Source organism: Macaca nemestrina, chromosome 20 (assembly GCF_043159975.1).
Source record: "Macaca nemestrina isolate mMacNem1 chromosome 20, mMacNem.hap1, whole genome shotgun sequence".
NCBI classification, from domain to species: Eukaryota; Metazoa; Chordata; class Mammalia; order Primates; family Cercopithecidae; genus Macaca; species Macaca nemestrina.
Genome location: NC_092144.1, coordinates 18,750,112 through 18,776,842, shown reverse-complemented (window position 1 = coordinate 18,776,842; position 26,731 = coordinate 18,750,112). Strand labels below are relative to the sequence as shown.

General features: G+C 50.9%; 1 protein-coding gene across 14 annotated transcripts in view; it reads right to left on the bottom strand.

The window, feature by feature from the left end:
- The window catches only part of LOC105498758 (GATA zinc finger domain containing 2A), a 127,079-nt gene that overhangs the window by 80,409 nt on the left and 19,939 nt on the right, over positions 1-26,731 (bottom strand). For 5 of the 14 annotated variants that reach the window (XM_011771960.3, XM_011715099.3, XM_011711810.3 and 2 more), the window contains exon 1: positions 25,430-25,773. The exons of 7 other annotated variants lie outside the window; for them this stretch is intronic. The gene's annotated coding sequence lies outside the window, so the exon portion shown is untranslated. Of the gene's footprint in view, positions 1-2,992; positions 3,137-25,429; positions 25,774-26,731 lie in introns of those variants that run through there. 2 more of the 14 variants (XM_011772631.3, XM_071087697.1) reach the window with 1 other exon arrangement.

Genomic DNA, 26,731 nt, shown 5'->3' with positions numbered 1-26,731 from the left:
AGGAAGCCCTGTTGTCCCTTCCCTCGGCCCAGACCCACTGACCTATCACCATCTGTAGTCATCAAACACTTGTGCTGTCTCTAGAATTTTTCAACTAGTTCTGCACCCAAAGACTTACAGCTTGGCTCCAGTCCAATCCCGGGAACATGACATGACCAACAACATCCAAGGTGAAACCCAACACCATCATTCACCTTCTCCCGCCCCCTCCTAGGTCCTGCACAAACTGAATGTCCCCTTCACAACATCACCCAGACCCTCTCTGCTAATGGTCCCACCAAACTGCCAATGTGCGGAAGTCCCCAACTCAATCAGAAAAGAAAAAACTGAAGCAAGGCAACAGCACATCATCCTGAGGAAGCCCAGAAGTCAGGCTGTTATACTACATACTGGCTGGCTGGAGAAGAATTAGCAGGGGCCACAGATCCAGTTTTCCAGTCTGGGGTCAGCATACTACTGCCTGCCACCTGTCCTAGTAAATAAAGTATTTCTGGGAAACAGCCATGTCAGTACTTGAGAACACACTTGTCTATGGCTGTTTCCACCTACAACAACAGAGACAGTAAGGCCCAAATCCCAATACTGAGATCTGAAGGCAGATCAGGAGGAAACTGTGCCTGATGAGCTACTCAGTAAAAAGAGAGAGGTAGCCCTAGCCACAGCAGCAAGCTGCCGCCAAGAAGTCAGGGGAGAGGCACACTGAGGTGTTCAGGTAGGTCCCTGAGCAGTCCCTGCTCTCCCCAAGGCACAGGGCCCCATCAACCCTCTGTGGGGAAGAGTATGGCTTGGCAGACTAGAGATGTGGAGAATCAGCCCCAGGAGAACCAAGAGCCAATCGTGAGGTTGGTCACACAAGCCCATCCCTGGCAACCAGAGCTGGCACTGGAGGCTGGAGTTCCCACCTCTGCTCTCAAATTGAGATTCCCATTAGGGTGACAGCCAGTACCTAGGCCCCTGGTCTGCCCCTGCCTGTCTCCTCCCTCAGCTATGGGAACTACAGCCTCCTCGAGGGAGGAGACAGGCAGGGGCAGACCAGTAGCCTAAGGTATGTACTGGCTGTCTTCCACTTCCACCATCTTCTGCCCATAATGAACCAGCACAGCCCTTCTTAGTTTCCCAGGTCCCCCCAGCATCACAGCATCTCACCACGTCCTTCAAGGCCCGGCCCACTTCAGCTGCAAGTGAGCTACATGCACATGAAGAAGAATACACGTTCCATGCTCCCGCTCCAACCACCTGGCCTCTTCTCGATTCCTCAGACCCAGCACGCCTGCCTACTCCCTATGCCAGGCCTTTGCACACACCGTTCCCACGGCCAGGAGAGCCCCTCCTAGCTCCCACCCATCCTTTGAGTTCAAACACCTGTTACTCAGGCAAGCTCTCCCCACCAGCCCCTCACCATGGACCACTATGCTGGAACTTTTTGCTGAAACTTGCTACTTGAAATCAAGCATCCCACTTCCCAAAGTCTCCACGCTCCATGGACACAGGGCGCTTGTGCATCACCACATCCAACACCCAAATGGGCACGGAGGAGGAGACTACAAAATGCGGACCTCCGCAAGTTGTCAGGACCCAACCAAGAAGTTTCTACCACTGGCGGGAGGCAAAAAAAAAAAAAAAAAAAAAAAATACAAATGCTGTCTTTAACTAAAATAGTGAATCAGTGCCAGGAAGAAGCCACATGGAGATAGGCAAGACCACGGCCACGTGCACAGCCCCTGGGGTGAGTCCAGGGCTTCGGGGCAGGACCAACACCCCCTCCTGCCCCACCCCTGGCATGCTATTTGGGGAGCTTTGGGGGCCCTGTGTCTGAAGGGCTTCCCTCGGGCCACCACTGAGAATTGAGAGCCGCCCCAGTGTCAGTGGCGCCCACACTCTGTACTCCCCATCTCCTTTCTTATGGCAGAGGCTGGGTCCCACCCTAAAACCCCCCACTCACAGTTCTCATGCAGGTCCAGAGTCCTGCCCTCTGGAAAGTTCAGACTCCACCACCACATCCGCCTCCCTCCTTGGCACTCCAGGTCTCTCTCCAAACCATCCCAAATGCTCACGAGCTTCCTCCTAGCACATTCTGCCCAGTCTGGCTCTCTGGCAGTTCAACAGTGGGCCCAATGCCCTCCCGGGGAGCCTGCCTGGCTGCCTGGAACCCCCCTCAGGTCTCCAGACCATCCTGAGAACCCAGCGACAGGCCCTGGCACCAGACAGCTTCTCAAACAGAAGCAACTACTTCTTTCATTACTATGATTAATGTCATTCCTCAAAATATTGCCACCTCTATCTGGATGCTCCTCTTACTGTTTCCACCCAGGCTCCCAGCAGCCGCCGGGGCAGTGCACACAGCAGTCCTAAACTACCTATTGACCCCAGATCTTAAATGCCCAGAGACCAAATGTCTACGTGTAGATGATGCTGAGGCCTTATGAAGTGTCTGAAATATTTAAGTGTTTAGTATTTCAGATGCCTGATGTGTTGCAGTATTAAAGGACACTAGAAGAAAATGTCACAAGAACAAAAGAGGAAATGATTTCTCCGCTAATACTGAAGATCTAGAAACTGATCTCAAAATATAAATAAAAATAAAAATACCAACACACTACTGTATTAAAGGAAACTCACTGACAAACAGATACAGGAAAACAAGAAATATCTTCAAGGCTGGGCACAGTGGCTCACACCTATAATCCCAGCACTTTGAGAGGCCGAGGCAGGTGGATCACGAGGTCAGGAGATCGAGTCCATCCTGGCCAACATGGTGAAACCCTAAAAATACTAAAAATACTAAAAATGTCTCTACAAAAATACAAAAATTAGCTGGGTGTCGTGACACACGCCTGTAGTCGCAGCTACTCAGCAGGCTAAGGCAAGAGAATCGCTTGAACCCGGGAGGCAAAGACTGCAGTGAGCCAAGATCACACCACTGCACTCCAGCCTGGCAACAGAATGAGACTCCATCTCAAAAAAGAAAAAGAAAAAGAAAAGAAAGAAATACCTTCAATCCCCAAGCAATGCACGGGAACAGAGACCTCAGATATTCCTGGACACTGTTTCTCCCTAAATCCCCTAAAGATTTCAGGGGTCCTAGGATCACTCCACCTGTCCAGGAACTGAAGAAAACCTATAGAATATCCACATTCCAACATTGTGATCCCAAGATGATGTCATTAAGAGACTTCTAGAACCGCTTGCAATTTTTTAACCACCCCCCCCCGTACTTAGCACAAGGTAGGCAATGAGTGTGTGTGCCTTTGTCCCTTTGTCTCCAAGCTAATTCTGAGAGGACAGAATACAAGCTGTCATAAAGGTATAGAATATTTCTGAATTCAGAAAGGTTCAATTTTTTTTTATTGTGGTAAAACGTACACAAAATTTACATCTAAACCATTTTAAGTGCACAGTTCAGTGGCATTAGGTGCAAGTCACACTGTGGTGCAACCATCATCCATCCATCTCCAGAACTTTTCCATCTTCCCCAGCTGAAACTCTATCCCCATTAAATACTCACTCTCATCTCCCTGCCCCCAACCCCTGGCAACCCCCCTTCCTCCTTCTGTCTTTTAAGAATTTGAGAGTCTAGTAACCTCATATAGGTGCAATCATAAGTGTGTCTTTTTGAGCCTGACTTCTCTTACTCAGCATAATGTCCTCAAGGCAGAGCCACACACATCACTCACCCTTTGGGGCCAAAGCGTGTACAGAAAAAAAAGCCGTGAGCCTGGTATACCCATGGCGCCAAACAAAGCATGGTTCTGAAATTCTGCTCCCCAGCTCAGCCATGCCCCCGACGTGCTTCACTACCAACTAGTCCTTCCCTCAGCTTCCCAAAAAAGCTGCATAAAGAAAGCATTGGAGGCCGGCACAGTGGCTCACACCTGTAATCCCAGCACTTTGGGAGGCTGAGGCAGGTGGATCGCTTGAGGCCAGAAGTTCGAGACCTGCCTGTGCAACATAGTGAAACCCCATCTCCATTAAAAATACAAAAAAAAAAAAAAATTTGCCGGGGGTGGTGGTGGTGCCTGTAGTCTTAGCTACTCGGGAGGCTGAGGCACAAGAATCACTGGAACCCAGGAGGTGCAGGTTGCAGTGAGCTAAGATTGCATCTCTGTATTCCAGCCTGGACAACAGAGCAAGATTCTGTCTCAAAAAAATAAAAAATAAAAAGCACTGTAAACACAAGGAATGGTGAGATAACAGCAGCATCCACACATTATGCCACAGATGGAGAAGTCTGCCAGCCTGATCCCAGCTCTTAGCTGCAGAAGAACTCTACCTCCCAGGGACTCTAGCCTTGTCTCTCAGCCATAAGCCAAGGAATGCTTGTTGTGTAAATGGAGATGGACTAGCTCGAGGGCATAAACTTCTCCTCTAAGTTTGTGTAAGAGAAGCCAGAGACATCCCAAATCCACTCCTTGGAGCACCCAAGCTAGACACAGGGAGCCTTATATGGACCCACAGCTGGGTATGAGCCCTGAGCTCCCATCACATCTAACTCTAGACAAGGGAGACTCCAGACAACCCACCGACAGTGCCCCCTACTAATTAAAGTCATTAAAAAGAAAACCACTATGTCTGCAGGGTCCAGGTGCACTGGCTCACGCCTGCAATCCCAGTACTTTGGGAGGCCAAGGTGGATGGATTGCTTGAGCTCACAAGTTTGAGACCAGCTTGGGCAACATAGCAAAACCCCATCCCTACAAAAAATACAAAAATTAGCCAGGCGTGGCAGAGCACCTGTAGTCCCAGCTACGTTAGAGGCTGAGATGAGAAGATACCTTAAGCCCAGGAAGTGAAGGATGCAGTGAGAAGACATTGAGCCACTGCCGTCCAGCCTGGGCGACAGAGCCAGACTTTGTCGCAAAAAAAAAAAAAAGAAAGAAAGAAAGAAAAAGAAGGCTGGGCGCGGTGGCTCAAGCCTGTAATCCCAGCACTTTGGGAGGCCGAGACGGGCAGATCGCGAGGTCAGGTGATCGAGACCATCCTGGCTAACACGGTGAAACCCCGTCTCTACTAAAAATACAAAAAACTAGCCGGGCGAGGTGGCGGGCGCCTGTAGTCCCAGCTGCTCAGGAGGCTGAGGCAGGAGAATGGCATGAACCCGGGAGGTGGAGCTTGCAATGAGCTGAGATCCGGCCACTGCACTCCAGCCTGGGCGACAGAGCGACACTCCGTCTCAAAAAAAAAAAAAAAAAAAAAAGAAAGAAAAAGAAAACCAACCACTATGTCCCCCGTCAAGTTCTGAGCTCCAAGCCTGCCTACCCTGTAGACTGAGCCAGGTCCATGGGAGTTGTTGCACTGGGGAGCTGTCTGCCAGGCCGGTGTGTGGCTGAGTCCACAGATGCTGGGTGAAAAACAAAATGCCCAGTGACCCTGCCTGAGGTACCCAACTGGAACAAGAGAGCAGGCATTTCTTTGCCAATCATTTCAGATTGGAAATGTGCAAAGCACGCTAATTATGGCTTGGTCAAGTGCTCCTGAATAGAGTAAGGGGAAAGGGGGTAAACAACAATCTAGGGCTCCCACGTCGTTTACCTCTAAACAGGCCGTCTCCTTTGCACATGCACCTATGTGACCTGTGACCACAAAGCACAGAGTCCTCTTGGGATGACTCTAATAAAGGGGAGGTGGGGGGAACAGCTGAATGACCAGGACCAGTCAAAACAGAAAAATTTGGGAAGATCCCAAAAGGCTCCATCTGGCAGAAGACACTGCCTCCATCGTAGGAGAATGCCCACAGAAGGTTCTGATGACAGCCAGCCTTGTCCCCAACAAATTGCCACCCAAGTAGCCTTCCCACACTGCAATGTTTCGACCAATTGTATTAGCTTTACAGTCAGTGGCTGAGTTTTGTTCACTTCATGCCAAGAAATAAAACCTCCAGTTACTCTATTCTTATGGCAAGTTTTCTCAAGTTTGGGTTTTTTTGTTTTGTTTTGTTTTTTTAATTGTTGCCCAGGCTAGTCTCGAACTCCTGGCCTCAAGCAATCCTCCCACTTTGGCCTCCAAAAGGGATGGGATTATAGGTGTCACTGACTGCACCTTTTTTATTTTTTGTAGAGATGGGCTCTCACTATGTTGCTCAGGATGGTCTCAAACTGCTAGCTTCAAGTAATCCTCCTGCCTCAGCCTCCCAAAGTGCTGGGATTACAGGCACAAGCCACCACACCCAGCTCAAGTTTGGTTTTCAAGCAGGAACAACACCTAACCTGTCATATGGGCAACCTCCTGGAAAGGTGAGGATGCTTCCTTCACCAATGCACAGCACAGTCACTGCCTCTGAGGCCCCAGACCCCAACCACAGGTGTGTCACAGGGTCAAAAGTAAAGCCCCAGGCCAGGCATGATAGCCCATGCCTGTAATCCCAGCACTTTGGGAGGCCGAGGCAGGAGGATCACTTGAGGCCAGGAGTTTGAGACCAGCCTGAGCAACATAGAGAGACCCCCATCTCTACAAAAAATTTAAAAACTCAGTGGAGGCCAGGGTCTCACACCTGTAATCCCAGCACTTTGAGAGACTGAAGGGGGGCGGACCTCTTGATCTCAGGAGTTCAAGACCAGCCTGGGCAAAAGAGCAAAATTCAGTCTCTACAAAAAAATACAAAATTAGCTGGGCAGGCTGACTCATGCCTATGGTCATAGCTACTCAGGACACTGAGGTGGGAGATTCACTTGAGCCTGGGAGGTGGAGGGTGCAGTGAGCCAAGATCACACCACTGCACTCCAGCCTGGACCACAGAGCAAGACCCACTCCAGCCTGGACGACAGAGCAAGACCCTGTATCAAAAACAACAACAACAAAAACGTACTAAGCCACGTGCAGTGGCTCATGCCTGTAATCCCAACCCTTTGGGAGGCTGAGGTGGGAGGATCACTTGAGCCCAAGAGTTTAAGACCAGCCCTAGCAAACTAGTGAGACCCTGTTTCTATAAAAAATTTTAAAACTAGCTGGCTGCGGTGGTACATGCCTGTAGTCCCAAGTTACTCGGGAGGCTGAGGTGGAAGGATCACTTGAGCCCTGGAGTTTAAGGTTACAGTGACCCATGATCATGCCACTACACTCTGGCCAGGATGACAGAGCGAGACACTGTTTCTTCAAAGAAAAGTATATAAAGGTAGTTTCTAGGATACCATAGGGTCCACCTAGATCCAAATCCAGAGTGGCTGGGGAACAACCGGCCAAGCAGCAAGGTCAGTGCTGTCCACCCACAACCTTCCAGACACCTCCAAGTCCAGTTTAGGGCAAGTGGGAGGGCCTGGCAGACCTCAAGCCCCCACATTTCACATTCATTCTGCTCACGCCATCCCCCACCCCCTCTACAACACAGATTCTAGAAATCCACCAAGCTTCCTTTGCTAAGAGGCAGAATTGAATTTCTCTGACCATCAGCTGCCAAATCAAACAGTCAATTCGGTAAATTCTCAGACTTGACTGAAGCCAACCACCAACCATGCCATGGCACCAATGGCCCTGGCTAAGGCCACATGGTCAGCGCAGGGGGGCATTCAGCCCAGGACTCTCAGGGCCTTGTCCAAGGACCAGGCCAACAAGCATGTTCTTAGTCCCAGAAGCTTCATCACTGCTGCAAACTGATGATGTACCACAGCCATCACAAGAATCATGTGATAAGTGAAATGTTGCAAAGTATGAACGAAGAAACTGTTAACAATGGCAACATCTATCAGCAAATCTCAGTCACCACCGCATACGCCAATTAAGAGAGAAATGGGCCAAGTGTGGTGGCTCATGCCTGTAATCCCAGCACTTTGGGAGACAAAGACAGGAGGATGGCTTTGAGCCCAGGCGTTTGAGACCAGCCTAGGCAACACAGTGGGACCCTATCTCTACAAAATATTTTAAAATTAGTTGGGCGTGGTGGTGTGCACCTGCAATCCCAGCCACTCGGGAGGGTGAGGTGGGAAGATCATTTGAGCCCAGGAAGTCAAGGCTTCAGTGAGCTATTTTTCTGCCACTGCACGTCAGCCTGGGTGACAGCAAAATCCTTTCTCAAAAACAAAAGGCCAGGCGCGGTGGCTCACGCCTATAATCCCAACACTTTGGGAGACCAAGGCGGACAGATCACGAGTTCAGGAGATCAAGACCATCCTGGCTAACACAGTGAAACCCCATCTCTACCAAAAATACAAAAAATTAGCCGGGCGTGGTGGTGGGCACCTGTAGTCCCAGCTACTTGGGAGGCTGAGGCAGGAGAGTGGCGTGAACCCGGGAGGCGGAGCTTGCAGTGAGCTGAGATCGTGCCACTGCACTCCTGCCTGGGTGACAGAGCCAGACTCCATCTCAAAAAAAAAAAAAAAAAAAAGGAATAGAGAAATGCAAGGCTGTACACATACTCCACAGCTCCTTGACAATGTATAGTATCAGACAATAAAAGTATGATTGGAAGATGCCAGAACAGCAAGGGCTCCTCAGAGTGTTTCACAGAACTGTCAACTGTCCTTACCACCACCCCCAGCCCTTACAAGATAAACTGAGGCCAAGATGGAGGAAGCAACGCCTTCCTGAAGTCTTAGATGTCACAGAAGAGACACTGAGGCTTGGGGAAAGGAGGTGCCAGGTGGACATGGGGCCCTGCCAGCTAGGAGGAGTTCTGCTTGTGTGGCCCAACAGCTAGCTTCCAGGGAGGAAGCAGGGAGAAAAACGGTGCTGGTGGGGGCTGGCACTTCGGGAACCCTGCTCCAAGAGGAGTCAGACAGCAAAGGCCAAAACGCCTGCTTCCTGCGGTGGGAAGCAAGCAATCCCAGAGCCTTGAAATATGCTTGCTGTTTCTGCCTCAAGCAGCGTTTTCCTTGCTGGAAAGAAGCTTTAGTATGAAAATGCTGATGTGTTATAAGGAACAATGTAAATTTCACTACAATCGCTGCCTTAAAATAAGGTCTGGCTGGGTGCAGTGGCTCACGCCTGTAATCCCAGCACTTTGGGAGGCCAAGGCGGGCAGATCACCCGAAGTCAGGAGTTCAACACCAGCTAAGCCAGCATGGTGAAACCCCATCTGTACTAAAAATACAAAAATTAGCTGGGCATGATGGCGGGCACCTGTAATCCCAGCTACTCGGGAGGCTGGGGTGGAGAATTGCTTGAACCCAGGATGGGGAGGTTGCAGTGAGCTGAGATTGCAACACTGCACACTTCCAGCCTGGGCAATGGAGTGAGACTGTCTCAAAAAGAAAAAAAAAGAGAAAGTCTGAAGAAATATGTCAGACCACGCAACCTTAGGCTAGGCCCTCAGCAGACTTCGCCTGCGTCACTCCCAGAGTAAGAAGGGACCCCACAAGAGACTGAACTCTGCCACACAGAGCCTGTGTCCAACACGGACTAGGATGTCTTTCTTCCCTCGCACACAGTAGAGTGGCTGCAAACATCAGGCTTCATGTCAGCGGGCAGGCCAGCAAACACAGGGCCGGCACACACTCCACCCTCCACAGTTCTAAGCTGTTGGTCCTTGAGAACCCGGCCACCCATCCCAGAGAAGCACACTGCTCTCAGTGTGGTCAGGGTCCCAAGTCAACCACAAAGTGTCACTGAAGCACAGCGCTGCCTAGACAACCCAACCTACATGCAAGATATCCCTTGGGAAACTCGTACGGACAGGCTAAGGGACAGTACAAGCCAGAAGGGGCGAGGAGGGCAGGGCCATAGGGGCAGGGATGTTAGTTCACTCATCCATTCAACTGGCTTTCACTGGGCCAGGCTTACGGAGAACCCTCCCACCTTCTCTTCCTCCAAAGAGACCTGCTGCCCTTACCTCCCTGGCCCTCCCTTCCTCTATCTCAAGCCACCTCAAACAGATCCAGGCCCTACCTAACCCCTATGCCAGCACTAACATGCAGCCTGAGAGCCAGGCCCTGGATGTCTCTGTCCCCAGGATGGGGCTGCTTGTGCATCCTCACAGTCCAGGCATCCCCCAGTGTCCATCAGGCAGTGCTGTGGCAAGAAGGGGAGGGCCTGACCCTCAACTGAGAAAGTTACCGCCCGCCAGGCACCTGGATTCAAACTGCTAGAGAAAAGTGCACTTCTGAAAACTTTGGGGACACCAAGAGAATCATCTCTAATATGTTGACAAGAGGTTTTGTTACTGAAAGAGGAAACGGTGGCTAACAATTACTGAATTCTTTATTTGGTGCCAGGCAATGTGCCAACACGTTACATGCCTGATTTCATTTAATCCTCATAACCACAGAACGAGGTACTGTCATCATACCTACACTCACACGAGGGACTGTCATCGTACCCACCCTTCACACGACGGACTGTCATCGTACCCACCCTTCACACGACGGAACCCATACCGTTACCAGCACTTCACACAAGGCACTACCGCAGATATCCACACCTGACAGAGGAGAAAACCAAGGTTAAAAAAAGTCAAGATGGGTCTGGGCGCGGTGGCTCACGTCTGTAATCCCAGCACTTTGGGAGGCCGAGGCGGGGGGATCACAAGGTCAGGAGATCAAGACCATTCTGGCTAACACGGTGAAACCCCATCTCTACTAAAAATACCAAAATATATATATATATACACATTAACCAGGCAAGGTGGCGGGCACCTGTAGTCCCAGCTACTCGGGAGGCTGAGGCAGGAGAATGGCGGGAACTCGGGAGGCAGAGCTTGCAGTGAGCCAACATTGCACCACTGCACTCCAGCCTGGGCGACAGAGCAAGACCCCGTCTCAAAAAAAAAAAGTCAAGATGGGCTAGGCGCAACGGCTCACGCCTGTAATCCCAGCACTTTGGGAGGCCGAGGCAGGCAGATCACGTGAGGTCAGAAATTCGAGACCAGCCTGGCCAACATGGTGAAACTCCGTCTCTACTTAAAAAAAAAAAAAAAAAAAATACAAAAACCTGCTGGGTGTGGTCGTGCACGCCTATAACCCCAGCTACTCAGGGTAGCTGCCCCAGCTGAGGCAGGAGAATCGCTTGAACCTGGGAAGCGGAGGTTGCAGTGAGCTGAGATCGCGCCACTGTACTCCAGCTTGGGTGACAGAGACTCCGTCTCAAAAAAAAAAGTCAAGATGGTTTCCCAAGGTCACACAGTTAATAAGACAGATGGGAATCTACACCTAGGTCAGCTACCTCCTAGGCTCAGGCTCAAACCTGAACCACTGTACCACTGAGAACAATCTGACTGAGACAGTCCTAGGATTAGATCCTTCCCAAGGCTCTGGGAAAACTTCCTCTACCAAAGATGTAGGTAGGCATCATCCAGGGCGGTGACTTACACCTGTCTCAGCACTTTGGGAGCCCAAGGAAGGCAGATCACTTGAGGTCAGGAATTCGAGACCAGCTTGGCCAACATGGCAAAACCCCATCTCTACTAAAATACAAAAAGTAGCTGGGCATGGTGGCTTGTGCCTGTAATCCCAGCTATCCGGGCAGCTGAGGCACAATAATCACCTGAATCTGGGAGGCGGAGGTTGCAGAGAACTGAGATCGCACCACTGCACTCCAGCCTGGGTGACAGAACAAGACTCCATCTTAAAAAAAAAAAAAAAAAAAAGATGTAGAGACCAGTACAGACCCGGGATTCCTCTATTCCTCTAAGTGCATGTTAACTTAACCCTCTACTGAATTGCTAGAAACTCCCCAGGACTGAGCCCAGATATAAAGGCATGGAAACCCTCAAAGTTCCATGGGCATGAACAGCCACCTGGCCTCTGAGTCCCTCTCTGCCAGTGGACAAGATGCAGGAAGGGGCTGGAAGGATAGACAAATATTACCCGGCCTGGGTCATAAACCAGGACCAATTCACATCTTCATTTCCAGTGAGACACACGTGCATGCCAACCACAAGCTTAGGGCACCATAGGAGCAAGCCACGGTCCCTCGACAGGGAGTGTGTGCAGACATCCCTTCCTCCTTCCACTCAAACAGCACTGAGTGCTCACACATGTGAGGCAATGAGCAGAGCAGGCACAGACCAGGGGGAGGAGACAGGTTCCTGGCCACTGAATTCAAGGATGGTGGAGGGTACAGGCCTTGAGAGACAGCCCAGGCCCAGTTAGGAGGCCTTCTGGAGTGGGCAGCCCACATCCCAGCCCACTCCCACCTAACTCATCTGATACCTCACTCCCACCCCAAAATGACCCTGTTGGGGTCTTGGTGATCACTAGATAGATACCAAGTCATTTTTATCCAAGTGGCAAATCCCCAAGGCTCTTTTCCTTCTGGCGACCACAACCCCTCCCCATTCTCAAAACCAGTGTCATGGCGGGACACCCACCTGTCTTCTCCCCCGAACTCTGCCAAAAGAGCTAGAATCTGAAAACATTTGAGCAATGCATGAAACAAGGAAACTTCCTAAAACCAGCAAGCAGCAGCTGTTAGAATAATTCATGTGGTTGTTTCAGAGATGTGTCTTAATCGCTCTGGGTCCTTCTGGAAAAGCGTCCAAAACCTCAAGCTGGAAAATCCTCAGAATCTAGAAAATTTGGGTCCCCAACCAGCTCCCAGGGTTCTGGGTTCACACTGAGCCTCTTCCCGATACCTCCAACTGCTAGAAAGATCTCTCAGGCTAAGTCTGTGTTCCTCGAACTTCCATCCATCTGCTGCTATTTCATTCATAGGAACAGAGCAGAACAAACTTCTCCAACATATGGAGATGGTCCCTCGGATATTTCATTCTTTTAATGATTACTTGTCACACTTTCACCTAACACAAAGCACTACAGTTTGGAGAGGGGGACACACAAGGACGGATCAAATTCTACACCTGCCCCTGGAGCTGGCCAGTCAGATGGGGTCAGAGAGCCACGCTGTCTTCATTCATGAGGGTACTGATGGTCACACGGGGCTTCCACACCTCACTCACTGCATCCTCTGCCATGAAAGCAGACAATGACTGCCCAGGGCCAACACCATGCTGTCCCAGAGCATCCTCCAGGACCTAGCTCAGCACCCCTAAAACCAAAGACACACAATCTAAGGATCTATGTCACCCTCCAGTTCTCGTTCAGCTGCCACCACTCCGACACCTCTCCTGCCCACCCTTTCTCTGAGTGCCCCAGAGGTTTGCATCATGACATCCTGCCCTGTTTCCCCCATGAGGCTCTAAGACCCTAGAGGGTGGGAATCTCCCTCACAACCAGACACCCCTGGGGCTCAGCACTGGCCAAGCAAGGAAGGCACTTCAACAGTTGTCAAACAGATGAACTGTCCTCAGCCCTTAGTATCCAGTTAATCCCCACCCAATCTTCCTGCAGTGTCTCTGGCACCTGTCCCTGCTTTTTATCCCGTCAGGCAAATCCAAGGCCATATTAGCTCATGCCTGCCTTTTATCAATGGCCTTTCTTCTGCCCAATTCAAGTCAAGATTGTCATGCTCAGAAACCCCTGAGGGCTCTCCACGCTTTGAGAGTGAAGTATAAACAGTCTCCTGTTTAAGGACATGAACAATAATCACAACAACCTGCGCTTTCCACTTTAGTTCCCAGTATGACTTTCCATAAATCCTGAGGTCCAGGAGGGTGAATGGTCAACTCCACCCGCCGCGCCCAACACTCCTCCAATGCAGTGTGCAGAGGAACCCCTTCTCCACAGGAGCTGTGGATACCCTGAGACTGAGAGAGCCAAGAAAAATCATCTCTCTTCTCAGAATAGTGGGTGGGAGGTAATCAGATGCCCCATCTTCTTCAGCTTCTGCCATATAGTAAGAATTCTAAGTGTGGAGGGCACTGGAGTAAGATGAGGCTACTCTCAGCCTAAGGAGCTGGTCAAGGGCAGGGGCCACTTACCCACGAGGATGTTTGCACCCGTCACTCATCCCAGCCCACCAACTAAGAAGCTCTGCTCAGAGAATCCCATAGCCAACAACACATCTCCTGCACCAGTCACTTCACTGTGTGGTGATGCAAAGTCCAGCTGCATTTCACTCCACAGGGTACCTGCTGGAGCAGCTTAAGCTCTAAAATGTCAATGGATTGACTAAGTTTCAGGCCGGGCGTGGTGGCTCACACCTGTAATCCCAGCACTTTGGGAAGCCAAAGCAGGCAGATCACCCGAGGTCAGGAGTTCGAGGCCAGCGTAAGCCAATATGGTGAAACCCCGTCTCTACTAAAAATACAAAAATTAGCCAGGCATGGTGGTGCATGACCGTAATCCCAGCTACTTGGAAGGCTGAGACAGGAGAACTGCTTGAACCCTGGAGACAAGGTTGCAGTGAGCCGAGATCAAGTTATTGCACTCTGGCTTGGGCAATAAGGGCAAAACTCTGCCTCAAAACAAACGTTTTTTTTAAAAAAAAAAAAAAAACAACCAAGAGTAGTTCACAAACTCAGAAGACTGATTAAACAGCTCAAAACTACTCCAATTTTTCCAAGCAATTTAAGTATCCTTTTCCTTAATGCAAGAAACCAAGGCAACGGAGTAGAGAAGCTCCCCTCATCTTAAACTTCATAGAAGGTAGATGGAAGATTCTGAGCTGCTCACTCAATGCTGAGCTCCTTCCCCAGGTAGCCACTGTCCATTTCTGCTGTCTTTTGCAATAGCGTCACCTGATCTTATCTCTGGAAAGTAAGAGGAACCCCCTCTGTATTTCCCAAGGGGGTGAGCAAGCCTACCAGATCGGTGCCAGCAACAGGAAAGGCCTTCAGTCCAGTCCTGAGCCAAGATCCTGCGGCCTTCTGGAACCTGCCACCATCCCCACCCCAAATAATCTCTCATCTGAACAAAACATGTTCAGTTCCCTTAATCAGGTCACATCCAGCATCCCTGGCAGAGTGTTAAGGCCCTCACTCTCACCTGGGACTAACACAGTCGACCATCGGAGCCCTGTGCAGGACCTAACATTTAGTCGGCTCCTCCCATTTCCATGGGCTCCTTTTTCGTATCTTTAAATGCTCACCTATATATCAATTAAAGGATGTCTATAAATTAGGAGCGATTACATCTTATAATAGATGGGGACCTGTAATCCCAGTGCTTTGGGAGACTAAGGTAGGAGGATGGCTTAAGTCCAGGAGGTCGAGGCTATAGTGATTGTGATCACGAGCCTCTGCACTCTAGCCTGGGTGACAGAGCAAGACCATGTCTCTTCGGGGGGAAAAAAAAAAAACAACACACAGGGAAAAGTAGTTTTATGCTCTTAAAAAGTAAAGTCAGCCGGGCGTGGTGGCTCACACCTGTAATCTCAACATTTTGGGAGGTCAAGGCGGGTGGATCACGAGGTCAAGAGATCGAGCCCATCCTGGCCAACGTGGTGAAACCCCGTCTCTACCAAAAATACAAAAACCAGTTGGGCGTGGTGGCGTATGCCTGCAGTCCCAGCTACTTGGGAGGCTGAGGCAGGAGAATTGCTTGAACCGGAGAGGCAGAGGCTGCAGTGAGTCAAGAACATGCCACTGCACTCCAGTCTGGCGAAAGAGCGAGACTCTGTCTCAAAAAAAAAAAAAAAAAAGTACCCGGCTGGGCATGGTGGTGCACGCCTGTAAACACAGCTACTTGGGAGGCTGGGGCAGGAGAATCACTTGAACCTAAGAGGAGGAGGTTACAGTGAGCCAAGATTGTGTCACTGCACTATAGCCTGGGCAACAGAGTGAGACTTCATCTCCAAAAAAACAAAAAACAAAAAGGCCAGGTATGGTGGCTCACACCTGTAATCCCAGCACTTTGGGAGGCCGAGGCAGGCAGATCACCTGAAGTCAGGAGTTCGAGACCAGTCTGACCAACATGGAGAAACCCTGTCTCTACTAAAAACACAAAATTAGCCAGGTGTGGTGGCACATGCCTGTAATCCCAGCTACTCGGGAGGCTGAAGCAGAAGAATTCGTTTGAACTCAGGAGGCGGAGGTTGCAGTAAGTTGAGATTGCGCCATTGCACTCTAGCCTGGGCAACAAGAGCAAAACTCCATCTTTTTTTTTTTTTTTTTTTTAAATACTTTAAGATCTAGGGTACATGTGCACAATGTGCAGGTTTGTTACATATGTATACATGTGCCATGTTAGTGTGCTGCACCCATTAACTCGTCATTTACATTAGGTATATCTCCTAATGCTATCCCTCCCCCCTTCTCCCTCCCCACAATAGGACCCGGTGTGTGATGTTCCCCTTCCTGTGTCCAAGTGAAAAACTCCATCTTAAAAAAAAAAAAGATAAAGCCATCACCTACTCAACACTATTACAGTTTTTTAGGTTTTTTTTTTTTTTTTTTTTTTTTTTTGGTGGGAGGGGCTCGCTATGTTGTCCAGGCCAATCTCAAACTCCTGGCCTCAAGCAATCCTCCCACCTCAGCCTCCCAAAGAGCTAAGGTTACCTGAGCCACTGCACTTGGCCACTACAATTTTTTTTAAGGCAGTCCTGAGAAACCAGAGGCAGCCCTAAGTTTTCCCTCCCCATGTCCTGTCCCATTCTCACCCTACAGACACCCAAAATGACCTCAGGGCTCAAAAAAAGGCAGGGCGTGGTGGCTCACACCTGTAATCCCAGCACTTTGGGAGGCCAAGGTGGATAGATCACTTGAGACCAGGAGTTCAAGACCAGCTTGGCCAACATGGTAAAACCCCATCTCTACAAAAAAATACAAAAATGAGCTGGGCGTGGTGGCGTGGGCCTGTAATCCCAGCTACTTGGGAGGCTGAGGCACGAGAATCCTTGAACCCTGATGCAGAGGTTGCAGTGAGCTGAGACTGCGCCACTGCACTCCAGACTGGACAACAGAGCGAGACTCTGTTTCAAAAAAAAAAAAAAGACAAGGCCCTGAGGAAGGAAACTGGCCAATGGACCTACATAAATAAAGTAAGAAGGAAGTTAAAACAAAATTCACCAAGCCACAAAGACATCAGTAAGAACAACAGAGATCAGAAAGTCTAATTCCAGGAGAAAACAGGGATATATCCTCATTCCTTCTGCAAGTCACCCTTGGGCAGGCCACTCCTCCTCCGCTTGAGCCTCAGTTTCCTGTTTGTGCCCAGTGTTGGGTTCAGCAGAACACAGGACACAGAAGAAAGTCCTAAGTAGAATCCTAAGTTTGTCTGCTACCCAACTACCAAAAACAGTTACATTTCTAATCCTATAACCTGACAGATACAAACTGACAGTAAGACTGCAATTACATTTCAACCCACACTCAGTATATGTTAATATACTTTCCCAAGAAAACTTCAATAGCAGACCAGGCAACTCCTACCACCGACATCTGAGGCTCCCACCCTCTCCCCAGACTTCAGCATCAGGAAATGTTGCTTGTACAGTTGGAAAAGAGACAACAAAAAGACTCAACATTAAAAACTTGACCAAAAAGTTTGGGGAAGGGAGGCAGGAGACAGATGACCCACATACCAACTACCGAGAAGGTCAGTTCATCAAACAAATGTGTTAACAAAAAACACCAAACATGGCCAGCATGGTGGCTCACACTTGTAATCCTAATACTTTGGGAGGCTGAGATGGGTGGACCATCTGAGATCAGGAGTTCGAGACCAGCCTGACCAACATGATAAAACCCCATCTCCACTAAAAATACAAAAATTAGCTAGGCATGGTGGTGGGCGCCTGTAATCCCAACTACTCGGGAGGCTGAGGCAGGAGAATCGCTTGAACCCAGGAGGCGGAGGTTGCAGTGAGCTGAGATCGCGCCATTGCACTCCAGCCTGGGCGACAGAGTAAGACTCCATCTCAAAAAAACCAAAAACACCAAACACACCAGCAAACTCTCCCTGGGTTAGAGTGGCTCTAAGAGAATCCTAGGAAAGGAGTTGACTATAGAATCCTCTGAAAGAACCACCACTGAAGGGGGAGGGCATGAACCCTCGGCAAACCCAGGGACACTACATGAGACGACCGAAAATGAAGTTTAGGTGTTCCATCAATGATAAGCAAGTCCTGAGAACAGCACAGGTTTCATGACTGAACCAATTCAATCGATGCCTTCAAACCAAGAATTCAGTTCAGCACTCTCCTACTTTCTCCAGCCACACTGAGCAACAGGGAAAAATGTTCCTCTGTGGATGTGAACGAAGGTGGCAGTAGCAGTTTTCAAAACTTGCTGGCAGAGTGAGTCTCTGCTAAACACACAAAAGAACTAAAAATCTGCTGTCACTACCACCAAAATCCACCAACTTGAAACCCCAGCAACAAGAAGACAGATGCTCCTCGATTTATGATGAGTTTATTAGAATGTAGCTGCCCTGGGAGTAGAAAATATCAAACGCATTTAACACAGCCACTGGTCCCACTTTACAACGATTTGACTTACAATTTCTCAACTTTACCATGGTATGGAAGGGATCCGCGTTCAGGAGAAACTGTTATAAACCAAAGCAAGCTCCTCGACTTACAATGGGGTTACCTCTGATAAACCCAACATAAAGTTGAAAAAAATTTTTTTTTTTTTTTGAGACAGAGTCTCGCTCTGGGGCCCAGGCTGGAGTGCAGTGGCCGGATCTCAGCTCACTGCAAGCTCCGCCTCCCGGGTTTACGCCATTCTCCTGTCTCAGCCTCCCGAGTAGCTGGAACTACAGGCGCCCGCCACCACGCCCGGCTATTTTTTTTTTTTTTTTTTTGAGACGGAGTCTTGCTCTGCCGCCCAGGCTGCAGTGTGGTGGCCGGATCTCAGCTCACTGCAAGCTCCACCTCCCGGGTTCCTGCCATTCTCCTGCCTCAGCCTCCCGAGTAGCTGGGACTACAGGCGCCGCCACCACGCCCGGCTAGTTTTTTGTATTTTTTAGTAGAGACGGGGTTTCACCGTGTTAGCCAGGATGGTCTCGATCTCCTGACCTCGTGATCTGCCCGTCTCGGCCTCCCAAAGTGCTGGGATTACAGGCTTGAGCCACCGCGCCCGGCCTTTTTTGTATTTTTTCAGTAGAGACGGGGTTTCACCGTGTTAGCCAGGATGGTCTCGATCTTCTGACTTCGTGATCCGCCCGTCTCGGCCTCCCAAAGTGCTGGGATTACAGGCTTGAGCCACCGCGCCCGGCCAAAGTTGAAAATTTTTAAGTCAAACCATCGTAAATTGGAGGCCTACTTTACTGGCCTAAAATCTGCCCACCTCCAAGGTCAGGGCAAGCAGTGGCCTCTAAGGTAAGGATGTGTTAAGTATAAATTCACAGCCACTGACTCAAAGGTTAACTGCACAAAATGGCTGTGACTGGAGAAAATGTTAAGTTGGTATTATTTGCAGAGTTAGGGCCATAGGGTTTTTCACATCCCTTCCAGATAATCTGATCAGACCTTTTTTATCCCCCCAAAGACAAGAGTCTCACTCTGCTGCACAGCCTGGAGTGCAATGGCATGATCTCCCCTCACTGCAGCTTCAACCTCCTGGGCTCAGGCGATCCTCCCATCTTAGCCTCACGAGTAGCAGGGCCTACAGGTGCGTGCCACCACACCTGGCTAATTTTTTTTTTTTTAAGAGATGGGGGATTGCTATGTTGCCCGGGCTGGTCTCGAACTCCTGGGCTCAAGGAATCAGCCTGCCTTAGGATCCCAAAGTGCTAGGATCACAGACGTGAGCTGCCGTGCCCAGCTTTGATCTGACTCTTAGACTTCCAAATTGTTAGCTTGCAGCGAGATTCTATTATAAAGAAAACCAAGCTCCTCAATCTGAGTGTTACATTATAAATGATAACTGAGATGTGAGGTGTTCAAGAATCACTGTGTAGTTGACATCTGGCGGGGGAGAAAGCTTTTTGGCTCTCAGGTAAATGGACAGGCAAAGGCTGGAATACCCCTGACTGCTTGTAGACACTTTCCACTTGTCCTCACAGCGTCCTGTTAGGTCAAAGATGCTGTCTCGGCCAACAGAAGAGAAAGCTGAGGCCAGGTGATCAGGTGACCCACCCGAGGCTGAAGAGTGGTAAATTGCATGTCGTCAGTGACAAAGCCAGGGCTGACCAACGCCAAGCTGGTTGGAGAGCAGTCAGTCTGGAAGGCAAGTCCAGGAGGATGAGATTTACCCTGGCACTCCCAGACGCCACTGCAAGTACCATCAAACCGCCTACTTCCAGCCCCAGCCCTGAGTCCACTCAGTGACAGGGACCCCTCTCAGTTCTCTAAGGAAGGTTCCCATGACAGATCTGCCTGGCCAACAGCTTCCTACCTCACAGATGCAAGTCAGGATGCTGGCTTCCGCAAGCCCTGGGCCAGGAAAGAGGCTGCCTCCTGGCTTGGGGCACAACCAACCCAGGCATTCAGTATCATCAAGAAGGCCCCAAGGCTGTGGAAAAATCAGAAATCAGAAAGGCTGAGGTGGGTCCCAGCCGCAGAATAATGAGCAAGGTGACTGGCAAATATCACCCACTGTAGGGGACTTTGCCTTCTTAGGAACGTGGAGAGAGGGGAACAGGCTGGGGCACAAAGCTGAGGCATGCACCCCAGTGTGGCTCCAAAGGGTGCATGCAGACAGTGACAGTCTCCCATGAGCGTGGTGTCATCCCCCACAGAAGAGGTGAGGTAGCTAAAGCTTGTTAACTCTGGCTCACCTGTTACAGTCCTAACAGTACTCACTGAACTCCAATGTGTGGAACACACGGGCACTGGGGTCAGCCATTTGCACTCGCCATCTCACTCCTAGCACAGCTTCCATGAGAGATAGCAAGCACCCCCGAGATAGCAAACACCCCCTGACAGAAACGGGAAACCGGTGAAGTTCAACAAGGTCCTTTGCCAGGAAGTGGCCAGGCAGAGCTCACACCAGGCTGTCTGAGGCAAAGCCAGGGCTGTACTGGATGCCACTAGAGACAGGCTGCTCAGCAATAGGCACATGGTCATACTTGGCAAAAAGCAGGCGCCCCCTAGACTCAAAGTGGCCTCCTTGGCACAGGAGGAGCTACTGTGCCACCATAATACAGCAGTATTTTTAAAGTGTGTGCTCGAAGGCACCACCTTATTTAGGCTATGTTTCAAGGTTGAAACCAGAATATCTAACCAGCAAGGCAGGCCAGGCAGCACCAGATCCTGAGACGGAACTGCAGGAAGAATAGCTGAGGGATTCTTCAACAAATCCTTCAAACAAGTGGAATTTCTCCCCAATCCTGTACCACGTGGCCACACCCCTCCCCACAGGCACAGCTACTATCTTTGAGGCCAAGCGGCAGGAAAGCCCTGAAGCCTCAACCACCCCACCCACCACTCCCCATCCCCCACCCCCTGCCCCCAAAACGCCCACTTTGACTTGCTGGGAGCCCCCCTTTAAAGTACTGCTCATCTCCTGCCAGCAAATCCTATCTCAGAAGCCAGCCTCCAGCATCCTCAGAAATTGCAGGTCTTCAGTCCTTGCATATAAGGAACCCTAAAATCAGGAATCAGGCAGAAAGGCAAGTTCCCTGACAAACTCACCTGTGAAACACGGGTGCCTCTGGAGGCTCAGGATAGACAAAGGGGGTACAGTGTACAGAGGAGCTGCAAGGGGCCCTGGCAACTGTGCAAACCAGTGCAAACGTGCAACATTCTGACTGAGGGCTCCTCTCTCCCACACCTAGAGGGTTTCCTGGATTCCCAATCACTTCCTGAGGCTACCTGAAGATATTCTATTAGGGTAAATTCCTTTGTCTTCTAAAAGACTAACCTACATTTCCATCAGACAAAAAGAGGTCACAAATATAGTCTGGAAAGCACAAGGTGGGGGAAGGGAAAGAGGCCCACGGTCCGACACTCCCTTGACAAAAAAGTCCCAGAACCTGTTTGAGGGGATGCTGGGGAACCCATGCTCGAGCGGGATCTGTCCCCAGTGGTACCTTTGTTTCTGACAGCACGGGTCTCACTACTTCCACCTCGCCGCAACCACCAACCACTTCAAGATCTGTCTTTTTTTATCTCAACCTTCTTAATACACTGCCTTCCTAATTCCATTCAAAAACATACCTTTGCACAGTTAGCACTTAAGTCCTGTTAACCTGAAAGACCCACAGTCTGAGGCCAGAATGTGGAAAGTCACCTCCCAAAGCAGCTCAGATAACTCAAAAGCATCCATTCTAACAAACGACCACACTTAGCAGGCAGCATAGTTCTGTCAGCCTCAAACTATAACACTGCCAACTCGTTCTTCTGGTTCTGCTGCACTTCCCAACCAGACAAGGGTTAGGAGGAAATCCCAGGGATGCACTATTACCCCAGGACAGCTGCTCGGGAACACTTCACCCACTCACCTATTTCATAATCTTCCTAGTTTTCTACAACCAGCATAAATTAACTCAATTACAGGGGGGGAAAGGTCTAGAGAAAATAGCCCTGCCTGTTCCATTTGATGGCACAGAAACACCCTGAGTCCAAGCAGATAGTTCTTCAGACAAGCATCTGAGCTGCCCAGGCTTTGAAGTGTCAGTACGTGCTAATGATGGTCCTTAACAAAATTCGTGGTAAAGGCCATTACATTTTTGTCTCTGTTGGGAAATGACATAGCCAAGACTCTGCTGGTCATTCTTAATTTTCTTCCAAGAGAACAAACACCAAAAAAGCCGCCAACATTTCAAGAATGGCTTTACAACTTTCCCAGCCACATTCTTCAGAGGCATCCTTAGTCATCTGCTGTCTTAAGACCCAAAGAGGTCCCAGCTGTGAGCCTCACTGCACCAGCCCTTGCCTTATCCCCTTCAAGAGGGTCCCCCTACTTGTTCTCTGACCCGAGTAGGAGAAAGGCCCTTTCGGGCTCACCAGGTCACAGTGTCCTTCTCTCCTTGATCCCGGTAAGTTTCCCCACGTTTATGAGATTAATTACGACTCCTGGCCCACTAATCTCACTATAAACTCCACTGAGCAGGGATTCCTAGCAGTGTCAGAAGCACAGTATGCACTCTGATATTTGTTGAATAAATCAATCTAGAAATTACTACTTGCAATGCCAAAAATTCAGAGAATAAATGATGCAAAACAAGTCAGAGGAGCTACTGAAGAGCTGAAAATTAGAGCATTTAAAATACGTTTCCTCATTAAAAACATACACACATGCAAAATACAGAGACACTAAAAAGTTTTCTAAAAAAAACCATTGCTAATCCTAATGTGTAGACCTTTATTGACATTTTGGTACAAATCCTTCCAGGATTTTTTCCTACTGAAAGTAGCATTTATTTCTCCCTCACTATCAAAATATAAGATTATAGGATTTGCCAAATGATACTGCATTAATAGAGATGACTTGACATTTTAAAAAATGATGTCATCTGAGTGGAAACAACAAAGCATCCGCCAGGCGCGGTGGCTCACGTCTGTAATCCCATCACTTTGGGAGGCTGAGGTGGGTGGATTACGAGGTCAGGAGTTCGAGACCAGCCTGGCCAGCATGGTGAAATCCCATCTCTACTAAAAATACAAAAATTAGCAGGGCATGGTGGCGCACACCGGTAGTCCCAACTACTCAGGAGGCTTGAGGCAGGAGAATTGCTTGAACCCGAGAGGTGGAAGTTACAGTGAGCCGAGATCACGCCTCTCCAGACTGGGTGACAGAGTGGGACTCTGTCTCAAAATAAACAAATAAACAAACAAAAAACACACTGCATCCAAATCACTAAATCACAAGTCTTCCCATTCTCTACAGCCCTTCCAAGATGAGAAGCAATCTTCATAAAAACCGGCTTCAGAATTTTAGGAGACAAATTAGAAATGAAAGATGAAGAAGAGGAGAGAGTAAGTGAAGACAGAGGATACAGAAAATCCCTTGCAAATTTCCCACACTCTATTAACTGTTTCCTCTAGAAAAGGGCCAACTCTTCTGAGTTCAAAGCTGAAGAAGAGAATGCAAAATAACAACTAACTCTGTGGTTCAGCTCCTTAAAATCCAGCTGGTAACGCTGCTCCACTAGAACAAAGCAGGGCTAGCATGGTGTCCCCATGTCACCAGATTATCCCCTACCTCCACGAACAGAGGTGCCCTGGAGCCTGGACAAGAAAATGGCCTTGTGTTTTAGAAGCGCCAGAGAAATGCTCAGTGGGGTTCGCAAACTGCAGCATTTGTGGGCTCTAGAGCACCAAGTACGGGCTGCCTGGCTCGGCCGCTCTACTAAGAGGCCTTGAGCAAGCCGCCTGGCCTCCAGAAGCCCCAAATTCCTCACCTGTAAAGCGCAGATAATACTCCCCTACTCCCGAAGGGATTGTTATGAGCACTGAATATGTCTGTGCAGGGGAGCTTAGCACACAGTAGGCACTCAAACCCGAGGGTTAGTATGAGCTATCAGCCCTCCACAGCTTGTGGTCAGGTCTGACAAACTTCTGCTTAGCATATGTTAACAAACTGGTGCCAGCAAACATTATTTCATGTAATCTAGTTTAAAAGAAAACTTGTAAAGATTACCAGAAAACTAAGTAAGTCAATAGGACTACAGTCCGATACTGTAGTCCAACCCGCACAGAGGGCTGTCTCTCAGTTTCTGTGCTGCCACAGCCAGGAGGTGTCACTGTGTGAATGGGCACACAGAACCAGAGATGTTACCAGCACTATGTACTCCAAGAAAACTGAAAGAAGTAAACCGGTAGGAAGAGAGAAAATTAAAGGCACAAGTGACTCACTCGGACTTTGATCCAAAGAATCCAAAGCTCTTTAGATAAGGATGAACTATACACCTAAAGACGTGAAGTCAGACCTACAAAATTTTGCCCTGTGCAAAATTCTCAGGGCAAAAACACGCACCTAAGGGTTGTCAATCACTTCCTAAGGGAGGGGTCACCATTCATTTCTGGGTCTCAGTGTGCGCACACTCCAAGTGTCCGTCAGGCTCTCAGCCTGGGCCCTGCCCATAAGCCTTTCCTTGTTGAAGTGATCAATTCCGATTCTTGGCAATAATCCTTTTAAAAGGCCAGCTGCCGCTGTCTAGTCACTGATGCCGACCCACTCCAGGTGGGAAAAAAGAAATCAATGGAGCCACCGCCCAGATGGGGAGGCAAATTTAAAGTGTCGGGCCTTGAGAAAGGCCGGAGAACAGAGAGGGGGAAGGGTCCCGCGGCTCCCGGGGGTCAGGCAGGAAGGGCGCGAGCTGGGGGAGGGCCGGCCCTCCAGGCGTGGGCGCGCGGGGACTCTTATTCTGACACGGGATCGGCCGCCGCCGCCGCCGCCGCGGGGTTCAGCGTCGCTGCCCAGCCCGCCCCGGGACCCCCGCCCTTGAGCGGGACCCCCGCCCCGCGCGCCCACGTGCCGTCTTCCCGCCGCCTCCACCCGTCCCGACCGCTCCGAAGAGGCACCCCGCGGCCCAGCCCTTCCCCCGACCCCGCAGGAAGCGCAGGACGGAAGCGGGGCGACGCCGCGACTTTCCGGGACCCCCGCCCCGCCCGGCCCCCACGTGCCCGGGCCGCCTCGGGGCGAGGAACTTTCCAGGGCAGCGCAAGAAGACACTCCCAGAATACAAGGAGTAGAACTCGGCTCGCTCTCACTTTTCCACGCTCAAGCGGGGGTCCCTCACAGCCCCCCGAGGCCCCGACCCTGCGCCGCCCGCGCCGCTCCAGTCTCAGCCGCGCGTCCCCGGCCCCCGCCCCCCGCCAAGTTTGGTCCAGAACTTACCGGGCCGCGGGTCGGCCGGGCCCTAGGGCAGCGCGCAGGTTAGTGGGGCTGCGGGTCCGGGGTCGCCCGCGGGGCCGGGCGGCGGAGGGGCCGGGGGCGCCGGACCGCGCGCGCTCGTTCCGCCTGTGGGGCCGCCCGGGCCCGCGGCGCTCGCTCCGCCGGTCCGCCCGCCCGCCCGCGCCGCCGGCCAGATAATGCGCCCCTCGGCCGCACACATGGAGCCCGGCGCCGGCGTCACCGCCCGGGACATGCGCACCAGGTCAGCGCGCCCGGCCCGCGGCCCCCAAAACACCGGGGAGCTCTTAAAGGCGACGCCGCCCGCCCGCGCCCGGCTGGGCGGGGCCCGGCGACCGAGGGGCGGGGCCTGACGAGAAGGGAGGAGCTCGGAGGCGGGGCTCCGGGCGTAGAAGGCGGGCCCCCGAGTTAGGGGGCGGGGCCTGCCGGTACCGCCCCGGAAGCACCGCCCCTCTCCGGCGCGCTCCCACGCGACACCTCGCTGGGCGCGCTGGTTTCCCACGCGGGCTCCGGCTGGCTCCCTCCCCGCCGAGTCCCAGCGCCTTCCGCAGGCCGAGGGGGGTCGTGGCCAACTCACCGGCGGCAGAGCCGGGCGGGCCGCACCCAAGGCTGACTCACGACGCGCTCACCGCTGACCTCGCGCCAGCTGAGCTGGGCGACCTCAAGCAACTCAGGGTTGCCTCTGAAACGCGGGTTAGAATGTCACTCCCGCGGGGTCGTCACGCGGAAGCTGTTTGGGAACTTCGGCCCCGGTGTCTGTGGGGAGGGCGGGTGTGGGTCGGCTGAACGATCACTTCTCCAGCGCAGTGAACAGAGTTCTACAAAGAAAGCTCCAGACCCACGCACCTCAAGACACTTGGGGACGACTGCTCTCCCTCTCTAGTTACCTCCCAATCTGCCCTCGTGCCTCTGGGAGGTGAAACCCCCTCAAGAAAGCAAATCTGCACCCTTTCCTCTCCAGTGACGAGGAGGAAACACAGGAGACAGAATGAAAGCCTGAAAGAGAATGGACTTTGGAGATGTTAAACTACATAAAGCGGAATACAATTTCAATAGGGAAAATATCAAGTTCATGGAAAATCTACTACCACAAGAAGGCTCTCAGCCGGGCGCGGTGGCTCAAGCCTGTAATCCCAGCACTTTGGGAGGCTGAGACGGGCGGATCACGAGGTCAGGAGATCGAGACCATCCTGGCTAACACGGTGAAACCCCGTCTCTACTAAAAAAATACAAAAAACTAGCCGGGCGAGGTGGCGGGCGACTGTAGTCCCAGCTACTCGGGAGGCT